General features: G+C 43.2%; 1 long non-coding RNA gene across 1 annotated transcript in view; it reads right to left on the bottom strand.

Annotated features, from left to right (window-relative positions):
* The window catches only part of LOC122813342, a 207,801-nt gene that overhangs the window by 120,591 nt on the left and 60,863 nt on the right, over positions 1–26,347 (bottom strand). Inside the window, exon 2 of the long non-coding RNA XR_006366665.1 lies at positions 4,316–4,457. This is a non-coding gene — a long non-coding RNA (uncharacterized LOC122813342). The remainder of the gene's footprint in view (positions 1–4,315; positions 4,458–26,347) is intronic.

Below are 26,347 nucleotides of genomic sequence, written 5' to 3'. Positions count from 1 at the left end.
AAATTCTCATGGCCTCGCGGCATAAGGGGTAGGATTTGGTCCCTCCCTGTTTGTTTATGTACCAGATGACGGACATATTGTCCGACTGGATTGCAATCATTCCCGACGGAAGGAGTGGATGAAGTGCCTGCAACGCTAACAGCACTGCTCTTAACTCCAAGACATTGGTATCGGTGGTCACCGTGGCGTTGGGTTGGGGAGTCTGGAAGGGGTGACAGCAAAGATGTTAGTCTGTTCTCATCCACCAGAAAAGTACTTGTTTGCAGGAGTTGGTGATGAGTATTTGTGAACTCAGGGGATGAAGATTGGATACCCACTGGGACAAAATGAGCCATTGTAGTAGTCTCATATGCAATCTGGCTAGGGGGAACAATTGGGATGGCTGAAGCCATAGACCCCAGAGCCTGTAGAACTTCCCTTGCAGACACCTTCCTTCAACAGAGTATCACTTGTACTTGCAACCTTAATCTCTGAAGTCTGTGAGGAGGAAGAGAGACTTGGCTTGTTTGAGTGTTGAATACTGCCCCTATAAATTCCAATTGCTGGGTGGGATGAAGGTTGGATTTTTCCCAGTGTATGGTGATGCCTAGGAACTCCGCTAGTGCTAAAGAGTGTAGTGGAGGGCCCTGACCAGTAGGCACTTGGTGGGGGCGGAAAGAAGCCAATCGTCTAGATATGGAAACACCTGGAATCCCTGAAGTTTCAGATGAGCTGTCACCACTGCTAGGCATTTCGTGAACACTCTGGGGGCCGTCGAGAGACCGAATGGCAGGGCTCTGAATTGGTAATAATTGGCTCACAGCCGGAAGCGAAGGAAACTCCTGGAGTGCTTGTCCATTTTGATGTGGTAATACGCATCCCGGAGGTCTATCGAGCACATCCACATACCCTCCCGAAGAGGAGGATTGTATCGTGACCATGCGAATTTGGTCTGAACTACTGACTTGTTTAGTTGGTCGAGATCCAGAATGGGTCTCCAGTCCCCAGTCTTTTTTGGCACCAAAAAGAATCTTGAGTAAAACCCAGATCCGCACTGGTCTAGAGGGACTTTTTGGATGACTCGTTTTATACACAGCTTTGCTATTTCTGAAGCTGCCTCTTCCCTTTGACTGGGTGGAACATCGAGAAGGGATTTTGGGGTCTTGGATAAGAGATTAGAGGGATGTAGTAAACTCTGGAAATTATTCTCTGCACCCACTGATCATTTGTAATAGAATGCCAGGCAGCTTGCTGCAGAGAGAAACGAGCCCCAACTGCTTCCAGAGGAAAGCAATCGGGCAACGCTTCAGGAGTGCTGATACGGTCGTCCTGATTTTGGGGACCCCTCTGCCCCAAAAGGGGCATCTTCCATTATTAGAACCCTCGCTGCCTCAGGAGGAGTCCTCACCAAGTGCGCTAAGGAAAGGGCCTTGAGGTTTTTGTGCCACATCTTACCACTCCTCTGGTTCCTGGAAAAGGAGCTCTGAGGCTTGAAAAAAACAAAGGCCAGTGGCAAACAAGGTTTTTTCGTCCTGCTTGCACCTGGTTAAGGTGTCCTTCACTTTAGAACCGAAAAAAGCTGATGGTTCGATAGGGGCATTTAAAAAGGAAGACTTGAAGGAATCCGCGAGGTCACAAATGTGCATCCAGGCGTGGCATCTCATAACTACACCTGCACCCGCAGCTATAGCTGCGCCTTCGGTTACGTCGGCCAGAGTGGAAGTCATTATCAGAAGAGGTTGTCAGTACTGACTATCTCAGAACAGAGATGGAGGACGTCGGTGCAGAGTTAATGGCAGGCAATATGGTCAGAGCCAAAACCACGATAGGAACCGTAACCATCGGTGCCGAGAGTGGCGCCGACGAGAAAGTCATGACAATCTCTGTAGGGACTGCTGAGCTCAGTGCCGAGGTGGTCGGAACAGAGGAGACAATTCTGTGCTCCATGGAAGTCCTATAGGCCTTATGCTTATGAGGCTTGCCCCTATCACCGGCCGGTGAACAGGGGTCAGAACAAGGACATTTTTTGTCCCTATTTGGAAGGTTTGAGACCTCCAATGCAGAAATAGCCTCAGAAAAAGGAGAAGGAAGCAGGCCTTTGAGAATTAATTTATTCTTTCTTTCATTCAGCATCCGCTGACTGAAACTGGCACAAATGTCACAGGGAGGTTTCACAGATAAGTGTGGAACCCCCAAACAGTATACACATTTCTCATGTAGATCACTATTCGGGAGTTTACCATTGCAGGAAGAGCAATGCTTAAACCCTGAAGTCCCTTTCTTTTCAGACATACCACAATAAAACAAACCAGAGTAGGAGAGGAAGGAAAGAGAGAGTGGAAACACCAACAATGGTATTCAGAATACCACAAGGGTAAAAAGGGCGTTTACCAATGATGGTACAAGAAAAGGGATACCCATGGGTAGAGCTGAAAAAGATATCAAGAAATAGAAGAGCTTGAAAGGAAAACAATCACAAAATACTATAAATTTTGAAAAAAAAAAACGCAATACTTAACTGGAGAGCTCAGTGAAACCCTGCTATGCAGCTGTGCGGCAAACGAGATCGGAGGTAACTGGAAGAAGGGCATTGTGGGTAGCAGCTTAGCTTGAGAGTTTTTGGTGCACGCAAGCTTGGTATTAGGCCAACTCGGTTCCGAGGGCTCGGAACCAAACCCATCAGTGATGAATAAGAAGAAGATTAACAACTTCAGATGGTTAATTTAGTCATTTTCTTTTGCAGAAATGCCCTATCTGTAACACATGTAATAAGTTTACCCAATTTCAGGTCATCTGCATACAGACTGCAGAACACCTCGGATGAGAAAATATAGGTCTCAAAAGATAAAATCTAAACAAGTAAGGTCTAGAAAGATACAATCTAAACAAGTTAAGGCCTAGGACAGAGCCCTGTGGGACACACTGACTGTAATCAAGAATTTCACCTGTCCAGTTGCTGTATGACACTTGCCATGTCCTATTTATAAACCATGCAGCTATCCATCTTATCAAGAATACATAACTAGTTGTTCAAATTTATTGACTAGTGTTTTGTGTATGAACCTGTCAAATGCTGAAGTCAAATCTGTATAAATTACAGAACAGTTGTTGTTGTTCCTTCGGCTTTTCCCGGTTACGGGTCGCCACAGCAGAACTCTGATCTGCTTATGACTGGCAGTAGATTTTTCATGGTGCCGAGGTGCCAGCTTGACGCTCAACCTTCAACGAAGGCACACCCATTCATGCATGTCTTTCGAACGACACTCGACCACGGGGAGGACATGCAGACTCCACACAGAATTCGCTCCAGCCAAGAATCGAACAGGAGAACCTCTTGCTGTGAGGCGACAATGCTACCGCTGCACCACCGCGGCTTCGATATAAATAAATTACAGAACAGAACAGTAAAAAAAATAAATCATTCTTTATGCTTCTCTGTGTTATCTGGAAAAGATACCTCAAAATACATATGTTAGGTCACATAATTACAATTTACATTCTGGTGATAGTATAAATCACTGGAAACATCCGTTTCTTTCACAGTTGATACCCAGAACAGACAGTAAAACTGATAATGCATATAACAGATAAAACAATTTGCAATAAAAGCAGCTACAATGGAAATTTCCTAAACATAAAATAAGACCATGCAAAAAAGCAGCTACACTGGAAATTTCCTAAATATAAAACAAGACCGTGCAAAAAACAAATTAATCTGTGTAGTCACATGTAATTTATATTGCTAGGTACAAATAGATTCTGCAATGTCTGTCTGACCTGCAGAACAGCTTGGGCAATAAGGAAGCGACTACAGCAACCCACAGTATACAACAATACACCACTTCCCCTTTATTAAGACAAGAGTAATGTTCTCAACGTAGACACGGACTCCCTTAAATCATGTGATTGTATATACAGTTTAGATGATGCTGAAAATTTTACACACACACACACACATTATATATATATATATATATATATATATATATATATATATATATATATATATATATATGCACCCATTTTATTAACAAGGCAGCAGTTACTTCCCTAACATCATGGTACTTTGTGTGAGCCCCTTTACTGTTCCGTACCTTCCTGTGCCTAAATTAATGCTGCCAGACTCTAGGGTTGCAGGCCACCTCACATGCTGATGATGTGGATTGTACTTCTGTCTTGTCCAGAAAGTGGAGAGAAGAAATGGCCTGTGAGTGGCTACTGCTGTTCAAGGAAGAAAGAGAGCTTACTCTTGGTACAGTTATACATGCCAAGCCCATGTGCATCACGGTCCAATAGATGCAGTACTCAAGACGTCTTTGGGACAGATGCTGCTTACCTCTATGGGCGACATCCACTTGGATCCACTCCTCCCTTGTTTGGCTGTCTGCTTGTCTTTTCCTGTGTTAACCACCAGTCTCCGCCAGGGACACCACCACTGGAAAAATGCACCCCTAGCATGTGTACCCTAGCATGTCCACCTAAAAAAAGTGAATAGGCAAAATCTTGTCATTCTTTTTCTTCTCCTTTCACCAACTCTTTCAATGCCCTCACTCACTAACCAAACCCAAGACACCAGGGTCACATTCACGTCTTTTATCCCTCGATGCAATAGAGCTGGCAGCCACAATGAAGCAGAGACTTTTAATGGACAAAAATCATTTTAAGTAAGTTGTAAGCTCATTCTGCCCAATGAACATTTGTGCTACTATGTATATATACACACACACGTACACATATATATTATTACACACACACACACACACACACACACACACACACACACACCAGTATACATATACAAAAAATAGAAACGAACAGATCCTTGAAGTGAGGTGCAAAAGTTTTACAGTCTAAGGGGGTATGAGCACCCCATCCTTAAAGAAAAACATTAATCCACATTAATCCACAGGGAAAATTGGTAGTTCTTGAGCATCGAAGTTACTGGCTGAGCCTCCTTAACAACAAAAAAAAAAAAAAAAAAAAGAAGAAGAAGAGAGAGAGAGAGAACCAGAAAATGTAGTCAAACCCAGTTGTTGAGACTTCAAAGTAATCAATCACTTGTATAGAAATTGATATTTCTTTATTGAAAAATAAAAGATTAAACAGGAGTATTTTCATCCTTAAGAGAGCTATGTTAGATCCAACTCCAGTTTACATGACATGTATTATTTATATATGCTTTTAACACATAGTTCACTGTCAATTCCCATGAGCAGAGGCTCATGAATGTATGCTGTAGACAATTTAGCATGGCCAAAGTAGGACTGGACTCAATTTTCATCCCTGTTCTGCATATCTACTCCTATTGATGGCTAACAGTTTACAGCTTATGTGCTGTATTCTCATCCTATGTAGCTAGTGCCTAATTGATAAAGACACTTTGTATACCTTTTGTCACTGGCTATGCACATCCATTAGTACAATAACTTATCTGTGCTGCAATAAGTAGATGTCATTTGCCATATTAACAAGGAGCAACAAAGACATGAAAACCACTAAAGTTATAACCCTTAAGTATTATGTTGTTGTAATCATAATTGCAGCTAGTCAGGATCATGATGGGAGCCGTCTATCTGTCCCAGTGACTAGATGCACCTACCTAGTACCCTTTGTGTCAGGTAATATTCTACATTTTCCATGCCCAATATATCTAGTGGAATTAATATATCTAATGGTACAGCAATAGCAAGTGAATGCCAAGAGCCATTCAATGGCTCTGCATGTGCTAGTCTAAGACATAGTACTCTAGGACAGTGGACTGCACAGGGTTAAATATGATTGACTCCTATTCCAGTATGCTCCACATAATGACAAATGATGTAATCTGCCTATTACTGAAGCAACTGTATATTAAGTCATAGACTGTTATTATAGTACTAGGAAAAATTGAGTAGGATATGAAGATAGGTCTAATGCCAATATTCATGCATACTGAAACTGTGCAGATATCGCAGGTTGTAAACACAGCACAAAACCCAGTCTGCAGTAGGAGAGAAAACAGACATGTGAAACTTTGTTGAAAAGAAGACAATCTCAGTATGCGTGAAGCTAGAGCTAAGTGGTGACTCTGTTCAGGAAAGGGAGGATTAGGACCCTTAACCTGAGCATGGAGAGAAATTATAGGAAGTGGTGAATCTGTTCAGGAAAGGGAGGATTAGGACCCTTAACTTGAGCATGGGGAGGTTCACTGCAAAACCTTCAGTGATAAGAGTCTGGTTGGGTAATGGGTGTACTATATTACATCAAAACACATGAACTTCGATGTGAACAACATCAACCTTAAAAGATTGACAATATAAATGCTGACAGGGCACTGTGCATGCACAAGGAACATCCTTGTCACATGCAAAGTAGAACTTAAAAAAATTGTTTTTTGTTGGGTTCAAGACTCCTGCAGCCCACACGCCACTATACACACAGTGAAGGCTATTTTGTTTTAAGTACTGTACATCAAAGTGACAAGGTCGCCGTTTCACTACATATTGCAGACTAGAATACAGATACAGAGACATCACTCAAGGGGCAATAGTATGGAATACATTTAATACCGATGAGTGGAAGAAATTCCATGAAAATGAATCAGATAATACATGTAAATGACACCCAAAATAGCAAACCAATTTGGAAACAGAAAATTGGTCAGGCATGGCGCATATCTTCTTTTTTACAACAAGAATCACGGTGTACAAAATGAGAGAGATGCATGGATTAGACTCAGCTACAGCTCAGAACCATTATGTGATAATTGCCACCATAACAACAAGTGCCAAAAATGCTGCACACTACAGCCATGTACTGAAAGTCAATAGAGGAGGCACAGACAGCACCTCACATACCATCAGCTGAATGTAAAGCAAACTGCAAACCACTTATGTGTATAAGGAAGCCTAGCCCTCCTACTTGGATATAGGGTATGATTGTTCTTTTGAGAAACTTTAGCTAGGCTTAACCTAGTAACAATCTATAAATCTATGTGATGGGCCTTGTCAACCTGTCAACCACAAGCAGAATTAATGAAAATGCATGATAGGCCCATTCTTGGGGATATTACAGGGACCTTTCAGTGACCTACTAGGGAAACATTAAGAGATGGCATAAGCAGTCTTACAAATCTTGAATCTGTTTTGCAAAATCTACTGCAGCATGTGTAAGAGCATATCTGGTTCCCTAGAATTGCAGTGGAGATATCCAACACCATGTGGGCATTTTATGTCACTGCAAGTTTCATTAAAGTCCTGGGAACCAAAGACTGTACAAATACGGCAATGAAGACCCATCCAATTCAGAGGTACTCTGGTACACCAACAAGAAGGGCTTCAACTCCCTTAACTGGCAAGAGGTTTTTAATGCTCAGGGCATTATTTAAGTGTCCGTGCACTACATACTACATAGGTACATAGGATACTGGCTAAGGTTCTTGCCGCCCCTATAGTGCCTTTTTTAGGCAAGGAACAGGCAAGCAAAAAAGTACAGTTTTGTACCTACCATAAATGTAGATGTCCGAACAGGATAGCATCTGCAGTCCTTACAAATGGGTTGTCCTGTCGTCAGGCAGCCCTTCGGTCGGCCGGATTCCAAAGTCTGGGTCTGGCCTCGGCTGGTGTCGCACTTCACCCGACGTCATAGCTGCAGTTCTTCGGGTATAAAGGCATCAGCCGACGCCATTTTCCTCAGTGTTTCTTGCCCCAGATGCCAGTTGCCCTCTTGGATAGCTAAATTTTTGGATAAATGCCAATGTTTCCAAAAAGTAGAAGGCAAACACAAAAAATAAGCATGTATGTACATATATACAAACAAATACACCATAAGAGATCCCCCCCCAGCTAGCTATTAGGTGGGCAAATACCCTAGGAATACCACAGAGGGAAGGAGGGTGGGTAATCCTGACTGCAGATGCTATCCTGTTCGGACATCTACATTTATGGTAGGTACAAAACTGTACTATGTCCTTCAAGGATGCATCTGCAGTCCTTACAAATGGGTAGAATACCATAGCCAAACTAAGGGAGGAGGAAGAAGAAATTATGGTGTAGTTAGGATCCCTTGCAAAACAGCAGTGGCAAACCCTGCTCGGGATCTAGAGTATAGAGGTAAGTTATAATGCTTGGCAAATGTATGCACGGAGGTCCAAGTAGCAGCCTCTATAATGTCCTTGGTAGCCACTCCTCGTAAGAAAGCTGTGGTAGTGGCTGTAGCCCTTGTAGAATGAGGCCTTATGTTCTGTGGAATTTGCTTTCCATGGTAGGAGTAACAGAATCTAATGCAATTTCCTATCCACTTGGAGATTGTCTGTTTGGAAATTGCTTTTCCTTCCCTTCCTGTTGCATATGCTACCAGAAGCTGGTCAGTTTTGCTATTGCCCTTGGTTCTGTCCAGGTAGTAGCTAACTGTCTATGTACATCCAAGGAATGCAGCAGTCTTTCCCCCTGTTCTGTGGATTGGGAAAGAAGGTAGGTAGGTGGATTGCCTGGTTTAGAGACACTCTGGATACCACCTTAGGCATAAATGTAGGATTAGTTCTCATGGACACTCTATCTTGATGGAAGATTAGGAAGGGTTGTACTGCCATTAAAGCCTGTAGTTCGAAACCCTTCTTGCTGAAGTAATTGCCAGCAGGAAAGCAGTTTTCCAGGATAGGTGTTGAAGATCTGCTGTTGCTGCTGGTTCGAAAGGAGTGTCAATTTTCTAGCACAAAGTTCAAGTCCCATGCTGGTAATGGTGGTTTCCTAGGAGGTTTTACATTCTTAATTCCTCTCAGAAACTGCCTGAGTAGAGGATGTGAAAAGACAGGGGGATCGAAGCTGTATTCTGCAGAAATAGCTGATGCATGTATCTTGATGGAGGAATAGGACAGGCCTGTATGGGGAAGCTCTGCCAAATACTCCAGGATGTTGGCAATGTCTACCTTTGACATCTTTCCCCCTTTCAGTACTCCAAATGAGAAACCTTTTCCATTTTCCTGCATAGTTCCTTCTTGTTGAAGGTCTGCGGGCCTCAAGGATAATGTCTTTAACCCTTTGGGATAAATCTGGGTTAGTTGCTCTTATGTAATGTTCCAGGCAGTCAGTTGCAGAGTTTTTAGGTTTGGATGCAGGATGTTGTAGTCGTTCTGAGTTAACATCAAAGGAATCAGGGGTAGTGTCCACGTTTTCCCCCCCCGAGACATGCTCCTCAGTAATGGATACCAATGTTGTCTTGGCCAATCTGGAGCCATCAGAATTATCCTTGGACGTTCCTCTTTGATTTTCAATAGTACCTTGTGCATCAAAGGAAGAGGTGGGAATGCATATGCTGTCAGGCCTTTCCAACTGAAGGATAGAGAGTCCACCTTCCAAGCAAGTGGGTGGTATGTCCTTGTGCAGAATTTCTTGAGCTGGTGATTGAGTGGGGATGCGAATAGGTCTATTTGTGGCAGTCCCCATTTCTTTGTGATGGCCTTGAATATGTCCGGGTGTAGCATCCATTCGTGAGCATCCGAGGTAGTTCTGCTTAACATGTCTGCTAGGATGGTTTCTTTTCCCGGTACAAATATTGCCTGTAACTGAATGTTGTAACTCAGAGCCAAATTCCATAGGTCCAGAGCCATTCGGCATAGAGGGTATGAATATGAGTGCCTCCCTGTTTGTTGATGTACCACATGACTGTGGTGTTGTCTGTTCTTATCATCAATTGGCCTTCTTGGAGGAATGGTCTGAAATTCTGGATTGCTAGTTTTACTGCCAGCATTTCTTTTTGATTTATGTGCAGGTGCAGCTGATCTGGAGTCCATAAGCCTTGTATGCACTTGTCGAGCATGTGGGCCCCCCAACCGAGGTCTGAAGCGTCCGTTGTGATGGTTTGGCTTGGTTGAATGCTGTGGAAGGGCAAACCTGGGTTTGACTGGCATGCCTGAGCCCACCATAGGAACTCTTTGTTTCAGGCATGGAATTAGTGGTATTTCGGTTTCTAAGCTGTGCCTGTGTTGAGACCATAAATTCTTTAGGTACCACTGTAGCTTTCTCATATGCAGTCTGGCATGGGGCACCAGGATTATGCAGGATGCCATGAAGCCCAAGGCCTGCAGTACTTTCCTTGCTGTTAGTTTGTTCTGCTTTGTTAATGCCAAGAAGTAGAGAGGAAGTTGTTCTTGTTTTTCTGCAGTTAGGAATGCCATCTGTTTTACTGTGTCCAATTCTGCACCCAAGAAGGTTATTGTTTGGGATGGTATCAGTCTTGACTTTTTTAAATTGACTGTGTATCCCAGGGCTTGTAGTAAGCAAATGACTCTTTGTAAGTCTTGTGTCAGCTTGTTTTTGTTGTCCGCTTGTATCAGGCAGTCGTCCAGGTATGGATAAATTTGGATTCCCTGAAGCCTGCAGTGAGCGATTACTGATGCCAGGCATTTCGTGAACACTCTGGGCAGTAGATAAGCCAAAGGGCAGTGCTGAGAATTGATAATGCTCTGATCCTGCAAGAAATCTGAGGTATCTTCTGCAATTTGGTCGTATGGGGATGTGCAGGTATGCCTCCTTGAGATCTAGAGTTACCAGCCAATACTCCTTGCCCAGCATGGGAAGAAGTTGCTGTAGGGTCAGCATTTTGAATTTTGGAACAATGATGAATGTGTTTAAAGCGGACAGGTCAAGAATAGGCCTCCAATTTTTCTCTTTTCTTGGTACCAGGAAGAGTCTGGAGTAAAATCCCTTGCCTTGTTCTGTAGGTGGTACCCTTTCCACAGCTCTCATCTTTGCTAATTGAGCTATTTGTTTTAGAGCTTCTGTCTTTTGATTTGGTGGTAGGTTTGGCATTCCTCTTTTTACTGGTAAAGTGTGGAAATGAAACCTGTAGCCTTGGTCTATAGTTTGCAAAATCCACTTGTCTCTTGTGATATAGTGCCAGTTTTTTGAAAATAAGGCTAACTTTCCGCCTAAGGGTGTTGCTATTTGTTCCCTGGTAGGCGGTGTCAGAGCCAAGTCACTGCGATTGTCCTGTTGCAGTGGTAGTGGTTGTGTCTGTGCCTCGTTGGTTGTTGCCTTGCCACTGGCGTCCCCTGTAGGCACCTCCTCTGGATTGATTTCTGCCTCTTGAACGCCTATTCCTGCCTCTCTGTGTTTTAGAGGAGTCTGGAAAGGACCAATTTTTGGAAGGCCAGTTCCTGCTAAACCTTGGGGGCTGAACTTGTAAGAAATCTTTCACTGTTTGTACAGATTTTGCCTTCTCTTCCATTTTCTTCAGTACCTGTTGTGCAGGAGAACCAAACAAACTGACCTTATCCATAGGAGCATCTAATAGTTTTGCTTTAACATGATCCGGTAAGACCTGTTCTTTCAACCATGCATGCCTTCTTATAACTGTGCCAGTCATGGCTGATCTAAATGAAGCCTCCAGTGCATCATAGCCACATTTTAAGGAATGGTTACTAACCTGCTGAATGTTATTCACCATTTCTAGAACATATTTCTTATCTAAGGAATCATCAGAGGACAGTTTCTTAGTTAACTGATCAAGCATAAACTCTTGGTATTGGATCATATGAAACTGACAGTTCAATGCTCTAGCTGAGAGAGTAGCAGAGGTGTATACTTTTTTACCCCATCTCTCTAAGGACCTGGATTCCCTTTCAGAAGGAGAGGGTTTTTCGCTGAGGTCGAAGCTACTGCCTTAGGCCCCTGGGAGATAGTCTCAGGATCTGCAAAAGGAGCCTTGTATAAATGGTGATGAGTGTCCGGGACCCTGTAGAACCTATCGGGCTTAGCAGGGGCTGGAGGTAAAGTATCAGGAGCAGTGCAAGCATCATTAAATGCATCATCCACAACAGGAAGAACTGGAGGTATAGCTAAAGGCCTATGTTGCGGTAAGTGTAAAAAGGTCCCAAGCCTTTTTCTTGAATCTGAGAAATCTTGTCCCTGCCATTGGAATTGCTCTCTCATGGCATGTAAAGTTTCCCCAAAGGAAAATTCCTCTGGTGGAGAGGCAGAAGGAATCGATTCTTCAGCATCGGAATCTTCATAAGTAGAAAAAGGAGCCTCTGGATGGTCTGTATTGTCTGTATCATCAGAAGAGTCATCTGAGGACCCTGGCTCAGGGGGCTCTGCTCTAGGTCTCTTTTCTGGAGGTTGAGAGGCCCTGTCTGGGTGAGATTGGGATCCCTTTACTAAAGAGATGAGATCCTCTGCCAGAGTAAGCATTTGGGAACTGGAACTGGGCCTGTGAGAGGGGGGCTTAACAGGCACAGACTTGGAAGTTTTGGCTGCTTTAGCCCTGGCAAAGGCCTTTATAGACATGGCTGCAGGAGGCCTAGCAGCACCACGTGCTGGGGTAGAAACATCCAAAGGGATGGTGTCCGATAAATCTTGTGAAACCACAGTAGTAGGTAAAACTTCAGAGGCCGATTCAACTAGGGTAGAAGGGGCCTCGGTAGTAGTCATGGATTCAGCTGAAGATTGAACCGTTTGCTCGGTTTCGGCCGAAACCAAGACACTCGCGGTTTGCTTAACCGCGGTTTCGGCCGAAACCGCGCACCGCGAGTGTCGGTCCTTTTCTTTGCGTTTCTTAATTTGAGTAGTCGGAGGATCCGACGGCATTATGTACGCAAAATCTGAGCCGAAAAACTGTTCAGCAAACTCCGACCGACGCCTAAGCGTTCGTCGGTTGAAAGAAGCACAGGCTAAACAAGCTGCTAAGTCGTGGTCTGGGCCTAAACAAGGTAAGCAGTAAGAGTGGAAATCTTTATGAGGTATTTGTTTCCCACAAGTTAAACAGTTATTTACTTTTTCTGACATCGGCTGAGGCAAGAAAGAGTCCCCAACGGGGTACTTAGCTTTTTAGAAGTCTTCGAAGTAGTATTCGGTAGTAGTAATCTCTGGATCTGACCGACCGGCACTTGCGAACAGCTTCTGCTTCGGGCGCCACGCGGCAAGAAAGACTGCGGAAAATGGCGTCGGCTGATGCCTTTATACCCGGAGAACTGCAGCTATGATGTCGGGTGAAGTGCGACACCAGCCGAGGCCAGACCCAGACTTTGGAATCCGGCTGACCGAAGGGCTGCCTGACGACAGGACAACCCATTTGTAAGGACTGCAGATGCATCCTTGAAGGACATCTGAGGGTGATGCTACTCAATGCTAGAAGTCTAAATCTTAAAATTGAGAACATTGATATCTGTGCAAGACTGAGCACCCCCTGCACTACCAGGCTATAACTCATACCACACTTTTCGGCCATGTAACCTTGGCCGGAACACCAAAGGCGGAGGTGTGTCCATATTCATTAAGGATATCCACACCTCCAGGCTAGTTGCTCAGCATAATGCAGCCGAGGTTATCCAAGTGCAACTAACTGGGCAAAACTGTAATCCAAATTGTAGCTTGCTACAGATCCCCCACCATGCCCCAGGATTCCCACTCCTCTTTTCTTGATGCACTGGAAAATATTAGGGTTCAACCAAACACCCTAATAATGGGCGATTTCAACTACCCCACAATTAACTGTGAAAACTACTCCTGTAAAAACTTCTTCACTCAACGCTTTCTGGAATTCATAAACTCCAGTGCCCTGGATCAACTTATCCACACCCCCACCAGGGGCAACAATACCCTAGATCTAGCCATTGCCAACATGAGTGACAGGTGTTCCACACCTGAAGTCAACGCCTCATTGGTCCGATCCGACCATAAGCTAATTACCCTAGATATCCACATCCTGCCCCTACCCCCCATTAAGGAAACCACGGTAAAAAATTTCTCCAAAGCCAACTTCATGCTTCTTAAGACAGAAGTTGTGAACTTCATGACACCCATGCAGATGGACAATACAGTTACAACTACCGATTCCTGCACAATTGCACTTTATAAGCACTTACATGAGTGCATTGATCATGCTATCCCAAACAGAACCAAGACACTACCCTCCAAAAAAGGAAACCAATCTGGTGGTTCCCCCTGCCATAAAAAACTGTACAACAGAAGGAAGAAACTATTGCAAAATAGAGTAAAATCCCATGAGTGGAGGAGCTCCCTGGTCAGTCTCAGTAAGAAGCTGCGATCCCTGATAAAATCCTCCAAAGCTAGCTACGAAAACAAAACCACCACTGATTCTAAAGCCAACCACAAAGCATTCAATAGCTATGTCAAGAATCTCAATGGCAACACTCAGATTTGCTCTGAGTTACAGCACAATGGCACTAAATATACAGTCCCAACTGATATTGCTAACATCCTGGCAGATAGGTTCAGTAAGAATGCAAAGTTCCTGTAATCACGGCTGCACAGGTAAAAACCACACTCTCCAAAGCCAAGAACACAGCATCCACGGGACCAGACAACATCCCAGGCTGCATTCTACATGAACTACAGAACGAACTGGCACCCCACCTAAGTACCATGTTCAAACATAGCCTCACCTCAGGCTTTGTGCCCGCTGAATGGCACAGCGACGGTTATCCCACTTCACAAGGGGGGGAGCCACCACGGACCCCAGGAACTACAGCCCCATTAGCCTGACGAGCCTGGTCTGCAAGGCCATGGAACGTATCATCATGGAACTTATAAACAAAGACATTGGTAATCTCCAAACTCTGGACCCCACCCAGTTCGAGTTTGTAAAAGGCAGATCGTGTCTCCTAAACCTGCTAGACTTCTTTGAAGCAGTCAGCAAAGCCGTAGACGAGGGTAAGGTGGTTCACACAGCCTACCTAGATCTGGCAAAGGCTTTTAACACCACCCCCCACTCTGGAATTACAGACAAACTCACTAAACTAGTTAAAACTCCCTATGTCACAAGATGGGCTGCTAGCTGGCTCACTGACAGAACCCACACTGTGAAAGTAGCAGACTCTAAATCAGACTTCAGACCAGTGGCAAGTCAAGTACCGCAGGGTTCAGTTCTGGGTCCTCTCCTGTTTGGTATCTACTTCTCTGAAGTACAGGCTAACACAGAAGGTCTTTGGCTAACAAAGTTCACAGATGACTGCAAACTAGGAGCCATAATCAAAACTCCTACGATGTGGACATCCTACAAACAGGCCTCACTGAGACAGATGCCTGGTGTCAAAGCCATGGCCTCAAGCTCAATGCCAAAAAGTGCATTGTCATCCCTTTTGGTAAAAACTCTGTGCCCATGAACTACAACATAGGCGGTAGTATACTTAACACTGAAAGGGTGATAAGAGACCTTGGGACACAGGTGGACAGTAGTCTCTCCTTTGATAATCACATCGCCACAGTAGTCAGGAAATCCTTCTACGTGGCACACCTCATCACAAAAGGTTTCTCATCCAGAAAAAAAAAAAAAAAAAAAAAAATGGTCATTGCTCCCCTCTACTCATCACTCATTAGACCCATTATAGAGTACAACTCCCCTTTTGGTATGTACCTCACAAGACATCTACATCAACTGGAAAAGCCGCAAAAATACCTCACAGAGAGGATTACCGGCCTCAAACAGATGCCCTACGCAGACCGTCTCAAACAACTCCAGCTTTACTCTGTCGCATATCGCCTACTTGGAGGTAATCTCTGCCTAACATACAAAGCTATGTCAAACCCAGAGCTGTTGGACATGCTCCACTTAAAGAAGTCCCAATCCCTCAGCGCTACATGCTCTAGGGACCTAAACCTTGTCACCACAATAAACAGAACATGCCACAGGGATAGATTCCTGTCCCAGAGACTTCCCATACTCTGGAATAAACTACCTATCTATATTAAACAAAGCTCATTAGTACTCTTCAAGAAAAATCTTGATGATTGGATGAGAAATGGGAAATTCACCCCGGGGATCACTTCTGTGGCTCTGCTCGACAGTTGCACAGGAAAATAATTTTCTTGGGTGGCAAAAGCCAGGGTACCTTTTTGGCTGGGCTTGTATAGGCCCTGTGGCTAATGGCCTAGTACCTACCTATGAACCTATGAACATGGGCAGTTCCCATAATTCTCACATCATTAACACAACCAACTGACCTATAAAAAAGGTTCCTCCTAGGAGACTTCCTACAGGATCATCCAACTGGTTGGTGCACACAGAGTAGATTAGACAGGTCTACACATATGAGTAACATGCAAGTAGGGAGTAGGCCATGTTGTCAAGTACTGGTTGATAACCTCCATCTGCAGCCCTCAAACCATGCATGAAATGGCCTACAATGCAAGACATGCTGAAACACATAACGTAGAGGAGTGGGTGTTCAGCCTAACACATAATGTAGAGGAGTGGGTGTTCAGCCTACCCAAGATACCACTTCCATTGCCTAGACACACCAAGAGGAGCACTGCAATACAGTTCAGAATCCTGCAGCAAGATTTGCACATGGCATTGTGCAAACTGTGAACAAACAAGTGAACATTTTTGCAAGATCTTCCATAGCAGCTGTACCAGAAGTAGAAGGCCATGTTGGAGAGTCGGGTGAGGAACACGCAGCAACAGTACCACAGCTGAGGCAGAGGTGAGGGCAATACACTGCACACTGGCAAACAGATTACATCTGATCCTCAACTAGGAGACCATGACACAGACTGTAGATCAACATGTAGGTATGCCTTTAAGAAGCTTTCAATGGGCTTGCACATGTGTATAAATAATGAGCAAGTGTGAGCCTCACTGCCATTTTGTAGTAAGCTGTTGAGATATAAGCATGCAAGTCTGTGTAGTCTTGTCTGTAAATCAGTTTGCTTATATTTTGCATTGCTGCTATCCATCCTGATGTGTTTCTATATAATAAAGCATATACATGAACTACCCCGCCTGTTTGTCTTTACTTATAACCAAGGACGAGCGACATGGTACCAGACTGAGATCCAAATTCTTCAGTTTCGAGACCAAGATGCACTCAGTTAAGATTGGAGGAATATACAGGAGTGAATCATCCCTACTGCACGTATAACTCGCAAAATAGGCCAGAAACAAATTTCAGGTATTAAAACTTCTGAATTTTTTATTCACAAAACATGAAACCAGGCATTCAGAATGCTCTAAATGAATTTCTAAGTAACATAAATATTTGAAATTATGAGATATTAACACAAGTATTTGAAATAACTATGGAAAATGCTTGAAATAAAGTCCAAAATAAATAAAATAAGGGAAACAACTGCATTTTACTACTTTTACGCATTAATTAAGGCTATTCAATTTGTCTGAAGTATATGAAGTGTTCACATTTTGTGCAGTATTACAGTACAGTTATTTTGCAAAATACAGCCATTACAATGCATATTTCACAAAGTACAGTGTTTTGAAGAGTTTATTGTGCGTTTGAATGTTATTACAAGTGCTGGCTGTGTGCTTGTTCATACATAATTACAAGGGCCATATTTTCAGTGTGTTTGGGCATGATTTGCTGGCATGGCAGATGGATTTCGAAAACCAGGTCCACTTGAGTTTGACAATAATATTGCAGAGAACTGGAGGGTGTTTGAGCAAGAGTACGATATTTTCACACAGGCTTCATTTTCTGTTAAAGATGATCATACAAAGGCATTTATTCTGCTTAATTTTCCTGGTTCAGAAGCCATAGAAAGGGAGCATTTGTTTGTGTATGCACCTGCTGTCTTTGCAGGACAGGGGAAAACCGTTATATAGTTGTACTGGCTGAGTCAAGGGAAGACCCAGAGTACTTAAAATGTAAATTTAGAGAAATGTGCAACTCCTAAACAAATGTTACAATGGAAAGGCACTTATTTTACACAAGGGACCAAAAGCCTGGTTTCTCAAAGCTAAAACATGCAGATCTGAGGATTTAAGGGATGAGTTGATAAAAGACAGACGTGTGTGTTATTAAAGATGACGCTGTGAGAAAAATTTTGCTTTGTGACAGTGATTTAACTTTGAATAAGGCCACTAAAATTTGTCAAATATATGAGCTCACAAATATGCTTACAAATGAGGGATGCATGCCTCCAGCAACTTCTAAAGCCAATGTTGATGGTATGCAGCACATGGTTAAAATAAATAGGCTCAAGCACATGGCAGCAACTGTGCACCCTGCACCAGTCACTGGTAAACCTTGTAGCTTTCTAGCAAATTCCAGAGTGCATACAGTCTCAGTGAAGCACAAAGGTGAGTCAGCAAACAAAGCATGTACCCTCACCTAGCCTTATAGTCATCTGGCATAATTGTGGTGGCAATTATGTATCTAAAAGAGAAAAGTGCTTAGCTTTTCATCAGCAATGCAATGTAAAAAATGGAATTATTTCCACAGATTTTATAAATCAAAACAGGCTCATTCTTTTATTAAAAAAGAGAACATTCATAAAAAGAAGAGAGACCAGATGGCTTAATGGTTAAGGTCTTCGCCTCCCACGCATAAGGTACAAGGTTCATACCTGACCTCCAACCAATGACCATTTGGCGTTTGCATGTTCTCCAGGTGTCTCACTGGGGTTTCTACCATGTCCAAAAAACATGTTGAGTGTTTCCATCTCAAACTCACCAATGAATGGAGGTGTACTCTACATGGTACCCTATAGGGGGAAAGAGTTGTACAGACCAACCCCTTTGGGCGTCTACTGAGGTGCACAGTATCCTCAAGATAAGAGAACATGGATCACAGACTGCGTGCCATGGCAGGGCTACTCGATGGTGTAAAATATGGCTCTAGGTGATATCGGTCATGTTGACTAATGTTGCCAAAAATGGGTATGGGTAGTTACCGGTGATAAGTGGGTTGAGGACCCGGCCTACTCTGACCCACACCAGGGACTCTTGTTAACGGTGGGAGGGGCATATGCGCCCCTATTGGGTAGTAAATAAACATAAATAAAAAATAAATAAATAAAAATAATAAATAATATAATAAATAATAAATAAATGAAAATAAATGCCATAAACCCCCAGCAGCCCTGGGTCAATAAGCTACTGGCCGGCCGGTGTCTAGTTGCTCAGCCTAGTTTACCTGGGATAGCTCTGTTGAGCGAAAACTGGATGTAAAACCAACCAACCTGCCAAACATGAACTGAGAATTGCTACGCTTAATGTAGGTTCACTGACAGGACGCAACTTGGAGGTGGAGGACGTGATACGGCTGGACATCCTATGTATCCAAGAGATGAGATGTAAGGGCAGTGCAGCAAAGCCACATGGCTTGGGATCCAGACTCTACTACCCAGGTGGGAGACCGGCTAGAAATGGTGTTTATAATTGTGATGAGAGAGAGGCTTCAGAAGGCAGTGAGGGATATCATCAGAATTAATGACAGACTCATGGTAATCAGACTCCAGTGTAATGATATGGCAGTATTCATAATCTCAGCCTATGCCCCACAACAAGGTTGTGATACTGAGGAAAAGAGTGCATTCAGACAGCAGTTGAATTTGTGTTTATAATGGGTGACTTGAATGCACATATCAAGACAGACAGAACAGGAAATGAGGATTGCCTGGGTCCACATGAGTGGGGCAACAGGAATAAATAAGGAGAAGCCATTCTAGACTTCTGTCTGGCAAATGGCTTGATAGTCGTCAACACATGGTTCAGAAAGAAAGACAGTCACAAGATCACATATAAAAGGAAAAGGCACTGGGGTAGAATCCAAGATTGCAAAGTCATCCCCAGTGAAACATTCCACCCACAGCATAAACCATTAGTTGCCACAATCAAGTTGCAATAGCAACTTCTTTCTTAGCTTCTTTGTTAAGAAAGAGGCACTCTACCAACTTCTGGAAAGTGACTCAGGAAGAGCCACAAAGAAACTATATCAGGTTCCAAGGGAAAGACAGAAAGAAGCTAGTCAGACACACTTCATAAGGGATGCCAGCAATAACCCGCTCACCAGTCTACAGGTCATCCAAGGCAGATGGAAGGAGCATTTCCAGCAGCTTCTGGAAGAGGAAAACCTCACAGAAGCTGTACTGTCCCAGAAACAGCCTACAATGAGAGAAGAAGAGGAGCCCACCTTACAAGAAGTAAGAACAGCACTAAGGAAGATGAAGTCAGGGAAAGCAGCAGGCTCAGATGAGGTCACAGCAGATATGACAAAGATGCTGGATGAGACAGGGGAGAAATGGCCCCTGAGGGTACTAATAGCAGTGTGGAAAGAAAGGCGTATCCCAGATGACTGGAGAACAAGCATACTCATGCCAGTGTACAAGAACAATGGGGACATCCACAACTGTGGGCAGTACAGAGGCATCAAACTCCTACCACATTGCATGAAAGTTCTGGACAAGGTGACTGATAAATGAATATGCAGAGTAGTAGAATGCAAGATGGGAGATGAGCAGTCTGGATTCAGATCAGGATGCAGCACAATTGACCCAATGTTTGCAGACACTTAAAAAGAAGCTAGAGATGAGGAGAGAGTCCGACTGGGTATTCCTAGACTTGGAGAAAGCATATGACAAGGCCCCAAGAAAGGTGATCTGGGCAGTACAGCAGTGGTTTGAAGTCCCAGAAACACTGATAGAATCAGTGCAGACTATGTACAAGGACTCAGTGCCTTAAGTACGAACAGTGTTTGACCTCACAGAAGGGTTCCCAGTGGGAGTGGGTGTATACCAGGGCTCAGATCCAAGTCCACTGTTGTTCATACTGGTGATGGACTACATTAGCAAACAGAGTGGAGGGGAGAGATCAACAAAGCTGTTGCATGCAGATGATGTGACAGCACGGGCAGACTCTGAACAAGAACTTCAGCAAAGGATAGGGGAATGGAATGCAAAACTGAAGGGACATGGGATGAAACTAAGCACATATAAGACAGTGGTAATGGCAATCAATTGGGGAAATCAGAAGAAGCTGAGAATAGAGGTAGAAGGGAAGACAGTGGAACAGGTAAACAGCTTCAAGTATCTGGGAGGTGTGGCTGAGGAGAAGAGTAGTCTGAATGAAGAGGTCAAAGCTAGAATCAGAGCAGCCAACTGGCATAGAGTATCAGGTGTAGTCTATGACAGAAGAATGCCAAAGAAGCTGAAGAGTAAGGTGTACAAGACACTGGTGCAAGCAGTACTACTGTATGGTACAGAAACCTTGGCAGTAAAGGCAGAACAGTTGAAGAAGCTAGAGGGGATGGAAATGAAGTGCTTGAGAAAGGTGGTAGGATGAACACTGTGGGACAGAAGAAGAAATGAGGACATAACAGCAGAAGCCAAAGTAGCTCCAATTGCAGAAAAGATCAAAGAGAATCGATTTACGGTGGTATGGGCACATGTGTAGAAATGCAGAAGACAATCTGGTGAGGAAGATTTGGGACAGACAGGAAGAAGTTAAGAGGAAGTAAGGATGTCCAGCAAAGAGGTGGATGGACCGTGTGAAAGAAGATCTGCGACAGTCAAGCATGAGTGTTGAAGAAGGCAGGAATCGAGAGAGTTGGCGACAGATAACACAATACCCTGAGCCCATGTAGAAAAAATGGGAAAAGGGAGCTGATGATGATGATGATTAAGAAAGACAAGCTGATCAGTTAGAAAGATGTGACCCTACTTTTTATGTTGATGCTGCGTCAGTGCTTAATGAAACAGTCAATGCAGCAGATTTATGGGCAAAGAATAAAGTACTTTATACTGTTCAGATTAATGGGTCTTTCATAGAGCTCAAAGTTGACAGGTTCAAAGTGCAATGTTATGTTTGCAGAAACATTTGCTAGAGTATGTGCTGGTGAGAAGCTTAAACTGGCAAAGTGTGTGAAGAGATTCAAACCGAAGGCTCAGTAGTACTTTCATGTTGCTCTGCAGGGAGAAGCTAGGACTTATTTATGTGGTAAAAGGCACGTCCAGTCATTATTAGGGCTCAAGAGACAGTTTGAAAATGGGACTACTTTCATTTAATAAGGAAGTCCATCATGTTAGTTTGAAAGATCACTGCTCTAATTTCACCATGTATATTTTCTCTATCTATGCTGATCTTTTCAAAGACAAACTAGGCAAGCTTCCAGTTGCGTACTCCATGAAGTTAGAGCCATATGTCAGTTCAGTTGTCAGGCCAGCCCAGAAAGTTCCAGTAGCTATGCAGAACAGAATCGAAGCTGAGCTAGATAAAATGGTGCAGAAAGGTGTGATTTGTTCAGTTGATGAACTTACTGAATGGGTATCTTCTGTGGTCATAGCACAGATGATATCAGAATACGTTTCAATCCAGATTTGAACAAAGCACTGAATCATCCAATGTGTACAGTCAAATAAGTCGCTGCTCTTATGCCAAATGCCACTGCTTGTTCCGTCTTAGGTACAAAGAGTTCATTTTGGCAAAGTTTGCTTGACTAAAAATCTTCATTGCTAACCACTTGCAGTACTCTTTTTGGCAGGTACACATTTTTGAGAATGCCATTTGAGATAAATTCTGCCAGTGAAGTTATCCAGCGTGCAATGGAACAATTTTTTTCTGAGTATCCATGTGCTATTATAGTAGATGATATCCTAGTAAGAGGTAATGGTGAAGCTGAGCATGACAGAAACCTCAAGAAAGTTTTGGAAAGAGCATGTGAAGTGAATCTTAAGCTGAATGCTCAGAAGTGCAAATTCGGGCTATGAGAAGTTACTTAGGTTGGTCATTTTTTTTTTTTTTTTTTTTTTTTTTTTACCAGTTCAGGCTTATGACCAGATCCTTCCAAGCAAACTGCAATTCTAGAGATGCCAGCTCCAGACAATGTTCAAGCCCTACGACATTTTCTTGGCATGGTTAATTACCTAGGCAAGTTTATTCCACACTTGAGCCAACTTTCAGCACCACTTAGATAGCGGACATGCAAAGATGTATCCCAGTCCTGGTTAGAGCAACACCAGAGAGCATTTGATGTTCTGAAGCAGAAAATTGCCAGTCCACCAACTCTGATACTATCATGTTCACAAACCAGTTACTTTTTCTTGTGATGCTTCGAAATTCGGTCTTGGTGCAGTCATTCTTCAAGAGGGCTGACCAGTAGCCTACGTGTCCAGAACTCTAACCCAAACTGAAATGCATTATGCTCAGATAAAGAAAGAGCTCTTGGCAACTGTTTTTGTAGGTTCAAAGTTTCCATGATTATATTTATGGTAGACCTGTCCAGATTGAAACTGATCATCAACCTCTAGTCACTATTCAGAGAAAGCCTATACATTCAGCTCCATCCAGACTGCAATGCATGCTGTTGAGATTGCAGAAGTATAATTTCAATCTTCTCTGCCTGAAAGGCAAACTTCTTTATCTTGCTGATACATTGTCTAGACTGCCCAGAAATACCACTGAACAGCATGAAAATGAGAAACAAAGTCATACAGCCACAGATCCAGTTCTTCAGAAGCTCAACCACTATCAGTCAAGGATGGCCGTCAAAGCAATCTTGTTTACCAGTAGACCTGCAACCTTATTTTCTTTACAGAGATGAGATTTTGTCTAAATAGTATCATTATGAAAGGTCCAAAAGGAATTGTTCCAAAATCCTTGCAAAAAAGAGTATATTGCTATTTTGCACTGTGGCCACCCAGTAGCAAATTCTACCAAAAGAGATGAGATTTTGTCTGACAATAGTATCATCATGAAAGGTCCAAAAAGAATTGTTCCAAAATCCTTGCAAAAAGAGTATATTGCTATTTTGCATTGTGGCCACCCAGTAGCAAATTCTACCAAAAGAAGGGTGAGAGGATTAGTATTTTGGCTTTCTATGTGAGGGACATTGAGAAAGTACTTTCACCTTGTTCTGTATGTAATAATACTAAGCCGCATCAACAGAAAGAACCACTTCAGCGAAACCAGATTCCTGAACTACCCTGGTTGACAGTAGCTACAGACATTTTCAAATGGAATGGTCAACATTACTTGGTGTTAGTGGACTCATTTCAATTGGTTCGAGATTTACCCACTTCCTAATCTAGCGTCCAGTACGGTCATTACTACGATGAAGCATCATTTTGCAGTCCATGGTAGTCCACACAAAGTTATTTCTGACCTAGTCAGCAATTCAAAAGATTAGTCGAAGAGTGGTGTTACACGTAGTCCTAAGTACCTGCAGTCAAATGATTTGGCAGAACGTGCAGTTCAAAGTGCGAAACAATTACTAGAGATGTCAAAAACAAGACAATAGCGATGTTTTCCTGAATCTCAGAAATATTCTTCATGATAAACATCTTGGTTCAGCTGCCCAGAGACTTCTGTTGAGACAAATCAGAACTACACTACCAATCAGCAGTAGTTTATTGGTTCTAAGTGCTAAGAATAACAGATCAGTGAAAGTCCATCTATTAAAGAAGCACCTAGCCTAGAAGTCTTATTATGACAAGTCCAGTAAACCGCTCAATCCATTATGTGAGAGAGAGACAGAGAGAATGCAAACATGCAAATGTTATGATCAGACTGGAGCAGTGAAAAATGTTTGTCCGGAGCGGAGATCGTATATTGTGGAATCACAAGGAGTAGAGTTTAGGTGGAATTTAAACATTTGATGCCGGTGTCCAAGCCTGTACCACAGCACGTAGTCTGTGAGAAAGACTATCTCAGAGCGAGTTGTCCAAAGTTCCAGTTCCACAGGACTTTCCAGTGAATAACTCTGTTCCGGAGATAAATCCCGAAATCCCCGATAAGAGTTGTTCACCAATGACTGTCCCTGTTGCCAAACCCAGTTTGGATTGCTATATCACTAGAACAGGTTGCATTTCCAGACCAAGTTCCAGATACAGGGCAACTTGGACATAAGCGTTGTGTTTATTTCTTAGTGTCTGTACAATGGCATGTTTTTTCAAATGTCACTTTATTGTGGGCAATTCATTAAAGAGGGAAGATGTAGATCAATATGTATGTATACCTTTAAGAAGCTTTCCATGGGCTTGCACATGGGTATAAATACTGAGCACATGAGCCTGACTGCCATTTTGTAGTGAGCTGTTAAGATGTAAGCATGCATGTCTGTGTAGTCTGTCTGTTAATCAGTTTGTTTATATTTTGTATTTTCTGCTATCCATACTAATGTGTTTCTATGTAATAAAGTATATAAAATGAACTACCCTGCCTGTTCATCTTGACTTATAAACCAAGGATGAGTAACACAGAATAAATCCCACCCAGCCTATGCGGGGCAGTGCATAGACTAGTCATGCTGTGTATGTGACATAACCATACTACCAAAGGTTTCTGGGTAGGGCACAATCAGCATCACTTGCATATGTTGAGATGGGAAGACACTGGCAAATGACTGCAATACTATGAGGCAGAATAAGATTATGGAAAATGAATGCGATAGCCAGATAGTCTTGGAGATTGTTGAAAATCGTTGATCACATCCACCAGTGGTGGGGTCAAGCTGCCATAACATGAACACGGGCACTGTCCACTTTGCTGGCTTTTGGTGCTAGGGCTTGATACAGTCTGTAGAAAGGAATGGGCAGAACTATGAGAACATGCGTGGTTAACCTTGATGAGGTAACCATGTACTGATCCTGAGCCGCATCTTGACCACAAGTGGGGGTGGCAGGCTGTATGCTCACATGTGATAAGGAACAGGTAAAACTACATGGATGGGAGTATACAGCCTAATGAGGCAACCTAGATGATAAGCCTCAGCACTTCCACTGGTGGACAACCTGAACAATGCCAAAACTGGGCATAGTAGGTTATGTACTTATAGATGACAATGATGCCATCTCACGAACAATCTGAACAGTCTGATGCAAGACGGTCTGTGCCTGACCTCCCTACACTTGGATCCTCTTATGGCTACTGAATGCATGGCCTCTGGGGGAAGACTGGAGGTCCGCTTTAATGCGTCTCATGATAGTACCATTCACCACCACTGACCTCAGCAGCACTGTGTGCTCATACCACTGTGTACTTGTTGCATGTCATCATAGAAAATGTAGAACATGCCAACCATCTCCAGAATGGTATAGGTAGTATGCGAATGTGCTCAGATAGCCATATTAGGCATGGTCCTGAAGTCAAAGCAGCACCTAAATCCGATGTTTATTCCCTATGGTAAGTGTGCATAACGGAGAGGCAATGAACATTTCAGATGTTGGAGCACTAGAGACAAAGGTGGAGGCTGCAAGGGACTCAAAAGGTAGAAGACGTCCACCATGCCCTGGTGAGGTTGAGTGCTCAGCCTGTACCTCTACAGGAGCCTCTGTAATGGTGGACATGGATGAACCCTTCCCCTGCAGTGCTGCAGACAGTGTCAATGTGTGATTGGAACTTGCGAATTGCATGCTGCCATCACTGTTATCCACATATGCCTTGCTGACATTATCCTTCAGACATCCTGCTGTGTTATATTGCACCTCAACAATACAAAACATTAAAATGCAGCTATAACATACTTTGAAATATACACCTTATTATACAGGTTGTTGCAGATGCAGACCACAGGTGTCTAGAAAGGCAATATGCAGATGGGCCTGTATGTTGCAATACCCTATGTCTTTTCCTATGTAAAGTATTATACCAGTAATTCTCCAATATACCTGTCACACAGATCTATCATGGCTGACCATAA

Source organism: Protopterus annectens, chromosome 1.part1 (assembly GCF_019279795.1).
Source record: "Protopterus annectens isolate FY-2018-M chromosome 1.part1, PAN1.0, whole genome shotgun sequence".
In the NCBI taxonomy this organism is placed as follows: domain Eukaryota; kingdom Metazoa; phylum Chordata; order Ceratodontiformes; family Protopteridae; genus Protopterus; species Protopterus annectens.
Note: the sequence above shows the minus strand (reverse complement) of the source record. Positions and strands in the feature narration are given on the sequence as shown.